This window comes from Mandrillus leucophaeus, unplaced genomic scaffold (genome assembly GCF_000951045.1).
Source record: "Mandrillus leucophaeus isolate KB7577 unplaced genomic scaffold, Mleu.le_1.0 Scaffold262, whole genome shotgun sequence".
Lineage (NCBI taxonomy): Eukaryota > Metazoa > Chordata > Mammalia > Primates > Cercopithecidae > Mandrillus > Mandrillus leucophaeus.
Genome location: NW_012102721.1, coordinates 2,870,621 through 2,881,487, shown reverse-complemented (window position 1 = coordinate 2,881,487; position 10,867 = coordinate 2,870,621). Strand labels below are relative to the sequence as shown.

Here is a 10,867-nt window from a genome sequence, read left to right as displayed (position 1 = left end):
TGCGCAGGCAGCCCACAGCCTCTCTGCAGTGGTCACGTGAGAGCCAACCCCTCAGCCACATCAACAGCCCACAGCATGTGCCAAGCCCTTAAGAAGTCACACAACATTTCAGAGAATCCTACAAAACCAAAAACACAAAAGCTGTCAACGCAATACATACATTTCTAGGTAGACGTATTAGCATGACTCTTATGTGGGTGCCAAGGAATCTTGTAAAGGTTTGTGAAAAGTTGCCATCGGTTTTACTGCCTGTCAGCAGTGGAATGAGTGGATTCATTAATTCGTTCATTTGACAAACATTTAATGAGCAACTACTCTGTATGTGTTCTAGGGGCTGGGAATACAGCATTGAACAAAATACAGAACTAAACGATGCTTGATGGAGCTTTTATTGCCGTGGTTAGCATGAGTTACATTCATAAAATATAATACTTAATTTTCATTAAAAAGAATGAACTAGATTTCTTTATATCAACATAGATCTTAAGAGAACATAATGTTGGATGGGAAAAGTGAGTTTTTCCATGAGAAATAGTAAAATACTTTTGTAAGTTTGAAAAACAAAGAGAAAATACAGAATCATACTATGTGAAGTTCATTGCCACATCTATGTGTGGGAGTGTGTGTGTAATAAAATAAAAAATCAAAACTGGGAATACACACTAATATTTCTGATAATAGGGCTTTTTAGGAGAAAAAGATAGGATAGGGAGGGAAGAAAGAAAAAGCATTTTCTGTAAAGTTTTATTTCTTTCATTAAAAATAAAGCAAATGACACCAAATGTTAACAATGATCAATTTTAAGAAATAAGTACATGGATGAGTATTTTATGCATATGTGGGTGATTGGTACTTTTTCAGTTAAATAAATAAATGGCAGTGGGAGGAGGGACAGAGGAAGGACATGGGGAATGAGATGAAAGAAGGATCATGATGAGGCCAGATCTTCCCTAGAGGACTGGCCCGTTGTGAGCCTGAGAGATCCCCGGTAGCAAAACTGAGCAGAGCTCCCTGTGGCTCTTTCCGTCCTGGCCTCACGCTGCCTGGTTAGCTTTCCCGACCCGTCGTCCATCTGTGCTGTCCTGTTGTTGTCGTCGTTGTTTTGTTTTGAGATGGGGTTTCACTCTTGTTGCCCAGGCTGGAGTGCAATGGCGCGATCTCAGCTCACCGCAACCTCTGCCTCCCAGATTCAAGCAATTCTCCTGCCTCAGCCTCCTGAGTAGCTGGGATTACAGGCATTTTTCCACCATGCCCGGCTAACTTTGTATTTTTAGTAGAGATGGGTTTTCACCATGTTGGTCAGGTTAGTCTCTAATTCGCGACCTGAGGTGATCCACCCGCCTAGGCCTCCCACAGTGCTGGGATTACATGTGTGAGCCACCATGCCAGGCCTTCTGCTGTCCAGTTTTAGTAACAGCTTTAGCAACTGCCTTGCTCTGCTCTCAGCATTCCCTGCTTTAACCATCCCGATTTCACCTTTGCCTCCCTTATGTCTATGTTTTGTCTCACAGTCTGAAAATGAAAATCATCTACCACTATCCTGGCACCAGCCCCTGAGCCTCCCAGAACTCCCACTTACCTGGGCCATGTCAGCCCTGCAGCCCATGGAGCACCTCTAGGGGGTGCCTCTCCTGTGCTTCCTTGGCTGTGATCTCCAAGAAGAGGAAAAGCCAACTGCCCGTCTCCTTGTCCACCTTAGTAGCTTCGTTTCTCCCTCCTAGCAGTAGACTGCTATCCCTTTCTCCAAGAAACATTGTATAACCCACCTCTTCCAGGAAACATCATGAACACAGTGCTTCTCAAATGCTGGTGATTCATGAACTGTCTTTATGATATCTGCAATCCCTGAATACCATTTGTGCTAGTATTTTTGTGTTTTGAATAATTTTTGTTTACTTAAAACAATGTAATTGTAAAAAAAAAAAAAAGAAAAGAAAAAAGCATTACATTACTACTTTTAAATGGAAGATCAGTTTAACTAGCCATATAGATAAATGCAATACAATGAAAGAAAAACAATAATATTAAATTCTAGTCATATACAATTTTCTTCCAAAGACTCTAAGCCAGTAGTTTACTTTTCCTTTGTCAAAAAAAAAAAAGAAGAAAAGAAAAAGGAGATTAAGAAGTGTCAGAGCAGTTGTGAAGATATCTTACTTCTGCAGAAACATGCTGAGAATTCTAGTGGAGGCGCCTAAGTAGGTGGGTGGATAACTGGTGCCTTCTGTGGCTTTCCGTTTGAAAGAATCACGAGAATTATGATTTACAGAGGGGAAAAATTCTCACCGTGTGTCCGGATATCATTTCTCTATAGCATCTTATCCGCTGCATACCATCAGTGGGTTCCACTCCATCTTAATTCATCATAGATATATCCTTTTCTTTTCTTTTCTTTTCTTTTTTTCTGTTTTTAGAGGGAAGTCTTGCTCTGTCACCCAGGCTGGAGTGCAGTAGTGACGTGATCTCAGCTCAAAGCCTCTGCCTCCTGGGTTCCAGCAATTCTCCTGCCTCAGTCTCCTGGGTAGCTGGGATTCCAGGTGCACGCCACCACGCCTGGCTAATTTTTGTATTTTTAGTAGAGACAGGGTTTCACCACGTTGGCCAGGCTGGTCTCGAACTCCTGGCCTCAGGTGATCTGCCTGCCTAGGCCTCCCAAAGTGCTGGGATTACAGGCGTGAACCACCTGCCCGGCCAGATATATCATTTTCTATCTCTCTTTACATCAGCGCTTACGTATATCCAACTGACAGTGTTTACCTCTGTTCTGCAGTTGTTTGCACTTTTACTTTGTGGTATGTTTCCTTTCCTTCTCATTAGGAATTAGCCTTTTAGATACCTTTAATTCCATTACTAGGTCTGCATATGGTGGGCAGTTGCTCTATGATTTTATTAATACCGTTTCGTTACAAAGGATATTGCAAGGCAATGGAGTTTGTGATAAGCTAGATCTGGGAAAGTCATTTAGGGAATTGAGTTACTCTCACAGTGCAAGGCTCTGTGACATGGAAGCCAGCCTCAAAGATTCTCATGGGGTCAGACTATCTAAAACCAAAAGGCTGTGGAGTGGGAGTGGCATGGGGGACCCCATCTGACATGGTTTTTACCCTTGGATGTTCTCGTAGGTACATATATTTGCATGTATATTTGTATGGACGGCTCAGTAAACTCATTGCAATTTCCTTTGACATTATCGTGTGTCATCGGGAAACAAACATAATCCAAAACCTTCAAATGATGTTGCATTTTAAAAAAATAAACTGCTTTCTCTGCTATTCCCATTATAAATGCAACCAAACCTGTGACCTTATAGACTTGCTAGTCTTGAAGCATGTGTTTGAGGTGGGGAAAATTGTGGCATGTCCAAGAAAATGATACAATATATATTTTGAAAATAGAATTGATAGGACATAGAATTGGTCTGAACGCCAGGATGAGGCAAAGGCGATGAGGACCAAGGTGGCTGCTAGGTCTTGGTGGGGAGCCCTGAACAGGTGAAGAGTCCTCCTGCCAGGAATAAGAACTAGGGGACTTACTAATGCAGACATCTTTAATTTAAAATGCAGAAATGTTTAAAGAGAGAACTTTAAGAATCCCAGATATACCAGCTGAAGCTTAAAGACGATTAGCCTTGCTTTGAAACGGAAGCCTAGTCAGAAAAATAACAGTTCCATCTCTAAGATGTCGAGAAAGGCTCTTCAAACATTTTTTGCTCTGACTCTCAGTAAGAAATGCATAGAAAAAAGACATTTTATCTTAGAACTCAGTAATGCACACACGTAAATACACACATAAATATACAAACACACACATAATCTTATGTACACACAGGTGTACTGAAACAAAACTGCAGAATATTTATCATCACTGATACATACTGATACATTCTATGCTCTTCTATTTCATTTTTTAAAAAAATAAAGCTACAATCCATGAAACTGATTTCACAACCTATTAATATGTGAACCCAAAGTGTGAAAAACCATTGTCCCATAATATTAAGTGGCCACAACATAGTGTCTATTTTCATTCTTTATGGTTCCTGTTTCTCCAGATTCTTTCCCATAATCCTATGTCATCTGTATCAGGTAAACAGACTTTACAGTTAATTTTCAATGTGTTTTGCCAATAAGCCCAGTGTCTTATATTCCTTTTGGGTTGCAACACAGACCAGGTCAGCAGTCATTGTGGGTTGAAGCACCGTGCTCTGACCTTCCCTCATTTATTTTTTCCTTCTTGCACGTATTGCCTTTTAATCAGCACTGTATTGTGCAGCCACAACTGGAACAGACGATCAACCTGAAATACACACTCCCTACCAGCCCCAAAATGCAGAAATCTTGGAGGACAGGAAATAACGCTGATGTACCTCTTCTAAATGTGAGTCCGCGTGATACAACAAGCACATTCAGTAGCATTCTCTTCCTTCCCCTTTCCTTATCTCTATAATGGGGCTAGTTTCAATTCCCCAAAATCCAAAATAGGTCAGCCATGGACAGCTAGTGCCGCACCCCCTGGTTCTTATTCCCGGCAGGAGGACTCTTCACCTGTTCAGGGCTCCTCACCGAGACCTAGCAACCACCTTGGTCCTCATCGCCTTTGCCTCATCCTGGCATTCAGACCAATTCTATGTCCTATCAATTCTACTTTCAAACTATATCTTGTGTCAGTTTCTTGGATATGCCACAGTTTTTCCCACCTCATATATACTTTTCCTTTAACCTTGTTCTTAGCTCCACTTATCCATGAATAAGCCCTTCTCATCTTCCTACCTTCCGCTGAAGTGCAACCTCCTCAGAAATCCTTACATTCACACCCCACTCCAAACCCCCACCATCGAAACAGCTCTGCTCTTTACTAGAGTCAGCTTCCGTTTCACAATTCACATAAACGCACTTATGAGAGTGGACTTATTTTCTTTGTCAATGTACTCTTTTTGTCTCTGTTCCCAACTGAAATATTTGCTTTCAAATGTCAGTGGCCAAAACCATCTTGTTCATCATATAAATAAATAAATACAATATATAAGTTTTGTGAGCTTCTTTGGTTCTTTAATAAAAAATCCCTTTACTTTTAAAGGAATTATACAAGTATATTCTAAGGATTCATTCTTTTAAACAACTAGAAATCTAACTAGAGCAAAGATTAATGATAGACGCGAATATCTTCACAAAGATCTGATCATTAACAAACTAAATAGGGTAATTAGGTATACAGTTGGAATGCAGTGTGCAGGCTTAAATTAGTAGTGTATAATTGGGCCTCATTTAACTGCAGGAGAATTTCACTGAGAGAATTTTATTTACATAAAAGAAATGTCTTAGTGAAATTGCTTTGAGAGAATTTAAAATATGTACACCAAATCTCTCTTTACATACTAGATCCAGCTGAGTTGTAAGTTTATTCCTCATGCCCGGTATGATGGTGTTATTTCTAGCCAAATGATTTCTTCCAGGCGGCTCAAGATCCATGCTGGGGCTTCATTATTTCTTGGATATCTTGATGATACTCTCATAAACATAATAGGCTCCAACGAAGGTTAAATAAAATGATATGGTGAGGGCTCTGCCCCCTCAATATGATCCCTTATTTTACTGATTCTATTTTTAGAAAAAACTCGAAGTACGTATATCTTCTAAAGAATCACTTAATTTAGCACTGTGCAAACCTTTGGGGGCAGCAGGTAAGTGGGGCAAACAAGAGGATCCCTTTGTCTTCAGAGAGGAAACTGCCATTTTGAGGGGGCAGCGCTAACACCCATATCAACTGGATTGATGCAATTATGTGTGAAATGGGGAATTACCGCAGAAGTTCAGGGAGATACTACATGGCAGTTTCAACTTTTGTTGATCAACTACATGGCAGTTTCAACTTTTGTGTGAGGTGTTTGGAGGGGAGAGAATACAAAGACCAGGGTGAACACTGAAAGACTCCCCTTCTGCTTTTAGGCATGTCCGGGTAGCGACCAGCTTGAAAAGCAAGCATAATAAAAGCCGTCTTTGACGCATCTACTCCCGACAGCAATATCATCCTAAATTTATCTCCTTCTATGTTGTGTGTTACATGGGTTTGGTTTACGTCTACTGTGTCCATATGCTCACCGCCCACTGACATCTTTTTCCAAAATAAATTTTAACTACCCAAGAAGCACATTAATAGAGTCTTCTTTTAAGATACTCAAATACATGACAGTGTAAAATGAAACATAATTTCCCCTCCCCTTCCCCTAATCCACTCATGATTTCAGAGAAAACTAGAGTTAACATTTGGGCAGATACCTGCTGATCCAGGCCTCTCTGTTCATTTGCATACACAAATTTATTCGTATACCACTGCCTTTGGTACATAACATTACAGATTGTTATGTAACCACTTTAGACTATCTAGTGGATATTTTTCTGCAGGATATGTGTACATATACTTTGCTGTCTATTAAGTAACTGCAGAGCATAGATGTACCCTAATTTACTTACTTATCTCTTGATTGGCATTCAGGTTTATGTATAATTTTTCATTGTTAAATTATGCGTCAGTGCATTTTGGGGTGAACATCAAAGTGTGCACATCTGAGTTTTTCCATAGGATAGTCTTTGACGTTGCAAGATGGATTGAAAAGTATGCAAGTCTCATACTTGCAAGTTGCCTTTCGAAAATCAAAAGGCTTCACCAATTTACATGCCCACCTGTAGAGGTTTTTATTTCCCACACCCTTTGTCAAGACTACTTATTTTCAAACATTTTATTTTTTTGTTCTAATCTCCTGGATGAAAAGAATCTCTCATTTTAATTTATGTTGATTTGGTCAAGTTCTAAGTAAATTTTGTTCTGCAATTAATTAAAATTAATTCATTTAACTTGTGAAAAGCTGACATTTTTGCAATATCAAGTTGTCTAATCCTAGAACTGGATATGCCTCTTAATTTATCCAGGTCTTCTATTTTGTCATTTGGTAGTGACGTGCAGTGTTCTTTAACTCAATTTTGTGTATTTCCAACTCTTAGACATTTAATATTTTTATTGGTTCAGCAAGAATATTTTATCATATTTTATTATAGATTAGAGCTATTCTAAAGTGCTTTTCTGTCAGGAATTTACACGGATGTTCTTATTTAATCTCATGATTTTCCCAAAAAGGCAATATTGCCCCTTTGTACAGGTTATATATGTAGTCAAGGCTATGGCAATAGGAAGGCACAGAGCTGAGGCCATTTGCACCGTCCTTTAGAAGTCCTCTCCTGCCTGGCTTTCTTAGCACCATGCTGGCTTGGGTCCTCCAAGCCTCCTCTCACTCCTTTCCTGAGTCTTTTCTTGGCCTTCTTCCTTCACTCCTCTTCCTGGGGAGTTACTAAACTTCAGTTCTCATGAAGGGCTCCTCCTCAACAAGCAAAGTGTGGTCTCCAACGCCCTGTCTCCAGCTTGACTTTAGTCGCTGATTTTAACTGACTCAGCATGCTCACAGCTGAGCTCTTATCTTTTCTGAAACAGAATCTCCCCTACCCCAAATCCTTTGCTCTACCAATGCCACTCCAACCCCATAGATCCCTCAGACTTAATACCTGGCATCTTCTGCTCCTCACCTGAGCTCCGTTGAATGTTTAGGTTAAATATCTTTACATGCTCATGGCTTCTGCCCCACTCTGCTTGTACCTCTGCTTGCCCATGCCTTGCCGTCTCACACTTGTGTCGCGATGCAAACCCAGGGGAGCGATTTGCATGAGGGCATGAGCCAGCGTGCCAGGGCACTATCCTGGCACAGGTACTTCTAGTTGTATAAACTGGGGCAGGTCCTTGAACTTCTCTGTTTCTCAGTTTTCTCATCTGAGAAATGGAAATAACAGTATCTTCCTCTTGGGGTCATTTTAAGAACTAAATGTGTCATAACATAAATAATGCCAAAAGCAGTGGTGGCCTCCACCTAGAACCTGTCGGCTCTGATTAGGATTCATGTTAATATCCATGCCTCTATCTAAATGTCCCCTTTTTATAAGGACACTGGTCACATTGGATTAGGGGCATACACTATCCAAGTGTGAGTTCATCCTAACATATTACATCTGCAGTGACCGACCCTATTTCCAAATAAAGTCACATCTCGAGGTACTGAAGGTTAGGACATTAACATAAATTTTTGAGGAAGGGGGAAATTCAGCTCATAACATCAGGTTAGATGTCTTCTCTTTAGGGTGCTCTTCTTTTCTCTTATATGCAACTTTCAACATGCACGTATTTTTGTCAGGCAACTCAATTGCTCAGGAAATATCTGTAGCTCATTCATGCCTGCATCTACTCTCCTTTATATATATTTATATATATCTATTTATAAGATATGTATGATATATATATATAGATACTTATATATATCTTCTATTTCAAACACTTCCATTTTAGTTAATGCTAAGAGGCCCATGTCGTTTCTAATGCTATCCACTTAGAATGTAGATTTAATTCTTATGTTCCTCTGGTATTTCAGAAACTGTTATTGAAATGGCTTTGGAGAAAGCTCAGTTTCATGACACAGGGTGGCCGTCAGTTGGAGACGGCGGGCACAGCTAATAAAAGTTTCATCGTGGTCGTGCTACCATTTGGCATCTTATTAGCAGAGCCATCTGTTCTTTTAATTGCTATTAACTCAATTCACATAGATTTCAATAGGAAAAACAAAACAAACAAGAGCTCTAAGATATGTTTCTCTAAGTGAAAAATGACATATGCTTTTAAAATCTTCCCCCAAATAGTATTGCCTTTATTGAAGATCTAACAGCTTAGCCACATAGTAAAAAGCCAGGGAACATAATGAAAGAATAATTCATCACAATCTTAAAATATGCTCATTTTCATATAAGAATATATTCATCTCTGGAGGGGAACAAACTCTTTTTATGTAGTCTACATGAGGAAATGTGCTGAAATCTAAAAAAAGCTACTTTAGCTTTCTTTTTACTGAGACCTAGGAAAGGATGTTTTGAATACAAGCAATAATAGACTATGTAATCAGCCCATGCATTCAACAAATATTTTAGGATATCATAGCCAAGTCCTGTTCTATGTAATGGAGATGAAATGTTGAACAAGACAAAATGAGTTCTTGCTCTTCTAGATGAAGGAGGGAAATGTTAAACCAATCTCTTGCACATGTATGAGATACAGGTATAATAAAACCAAGTCTCTGATCATGAGTGAGCATGATCATGTGGACCGACTTTGCTGGAAATTTGACTTAAAAACTGAGGCCGGGATGACAAGAAGAACTCAGCCAGGGAGAGATCTGGACTCAGAGCCTCCATTCAGAGCAATTAAAAGAAGGACAGCATAGCCTGGGCATGGTGGAAGAAGGAGAGAGTAGAAGGGAAGGTTTTGGAGATATGGTCAAAGCCCAAACCATCATAGACCATCATAAGTGGTTAGGTCTAGTGGGATTCCATCAAGGCACTAAATGAGGTATATTGCTAAATGCTCGCGGATGATGAGTAGAGAATACATTGTAGAGAAGAAGAAGTGGACACAGAGAGTTTGAGAAGAGATTGAAAGCTACAATCCTTAGATGTGTGTGGTACAGTTTTGAGGGAGGAAAGTGGATGGATTCAGGATATATTTTGGAGGTAGAAGCAGAAGGCCTTCCTGTTAGATAAAATATGATGGACAAGAATGATTAATTTTGAGAACTTCAGGATATGGTTTTTTTTTTTTTATGTTCAGATACTAACAGATATGCCAGGGAGAATTTTTCAAGTAACATAATAATGATTTGGGGGAAAGTCCCTAAGTTTCTGTGAATATCCATTTCTACTGTGGAAAAGACTTCTGGAGACAATATCTTGGTCAGCTTGGGCTGCTATAACAAATATCATGGACTGGGTGGCTTAAACCACAAAAATTTATCTCTCACTGTTCTGGAGGCTGGGAAGTCCAAGATCAAGGTATTGGCAGATTTGGTGCCTGATGGGGGCCCCCTTCCTGGATTGCAGACAGCCGCCTTCTCACTGATCCCACAGGGCGGAGAGAGAACGTGAGGTCTGGTCCTACCCTTATAATCACATCTATACCTAATTACTTCCCAAAAGCTTTATTTCCAAATACTGTCATATTGGGGATTAAGAATTCGTCATATAAATTTTGTGCAGATGCAAACATTCAGTTCATGGCAGATGTCTGTGATCCTCCTTTCTCCAAGCCTTTCACTGGGATATACAAAAATACTCCATAGACTCAGTATATCTTTCTGTTTACCAAAGCTCTGTCATGTGACATTGGCTCAGAGGTTTGGTAAATATTTTGCCTGTGGTGACATAGCTCCAAATGGCAGAATTGTGATGTAAAATTCATCTATGTCATTACCACTCAGATTCTTTCTTTAATATATGAGGTTGCCTTTCGTAAGTAAGCAAACGAACAATTGAGAGGGGGCCCTGCTATGCTTATGTCAGTGGGATCTTCCCTGTCTGGCTCACACAGGCTACATTTTATACACCTGTGGATTGGCCAGAACAGCAGAATAACAAACATGGCATTTACTAGGATACATACCATTTTAATTTTTATTTATTGTTAATATTTTTTCAATTGGAAAGTTATAATTATATACTTTTATTGGGTACAATGTGTTGATTTTGTATGTGTCTATATATGCACACCTAGGTATATACACAGTATGAAATGATTACATCAAGATGATGAACATATCTACCACCTTGCTTATCCCTTTTTTGTGATGAGATATTTGAAATTTACTCTCTGAGCTATTTTGAAATACAGAATACATTATTATTGAGCTTAGTCACTCTGCTGTGCAATGGATGCATGACTATCTGCTAGATGACATAAATGCATTTTAATTTGATCTTCAACAGCAGAACAGAGATTACTCATCATC

General features: G+C 39.5%; 1 protein-coding gene and 1 long non-coding RNA gene across 2 annotated transcripts in view; one reads left to right on the top strand and one right to left on the bottom strand.

The window, feature by feature from the left end:
• The window catches only part of DSCAM (Down syndrome cell adhesion molecule), a 909,566-nt gene that overhangs the window by 541,390 nt on the left and 357,309 nt on the right, over nucleotides 1–10,867 (top strand). The window lies entirely within an intron of this gene.
• Nucleotides 731–2,658, bottom strand: LOC105542582. Its single transcript, XR_001006499.1, has 2 exons — nucleotides 2,287–2,658; nucleotides 731–1,138 (listed from the first exon to the last, which is right to left on the bottom strand). It is a non-coding gene; the product is annotated as an uncharacterized LOC105542582 (long non-coding RNA).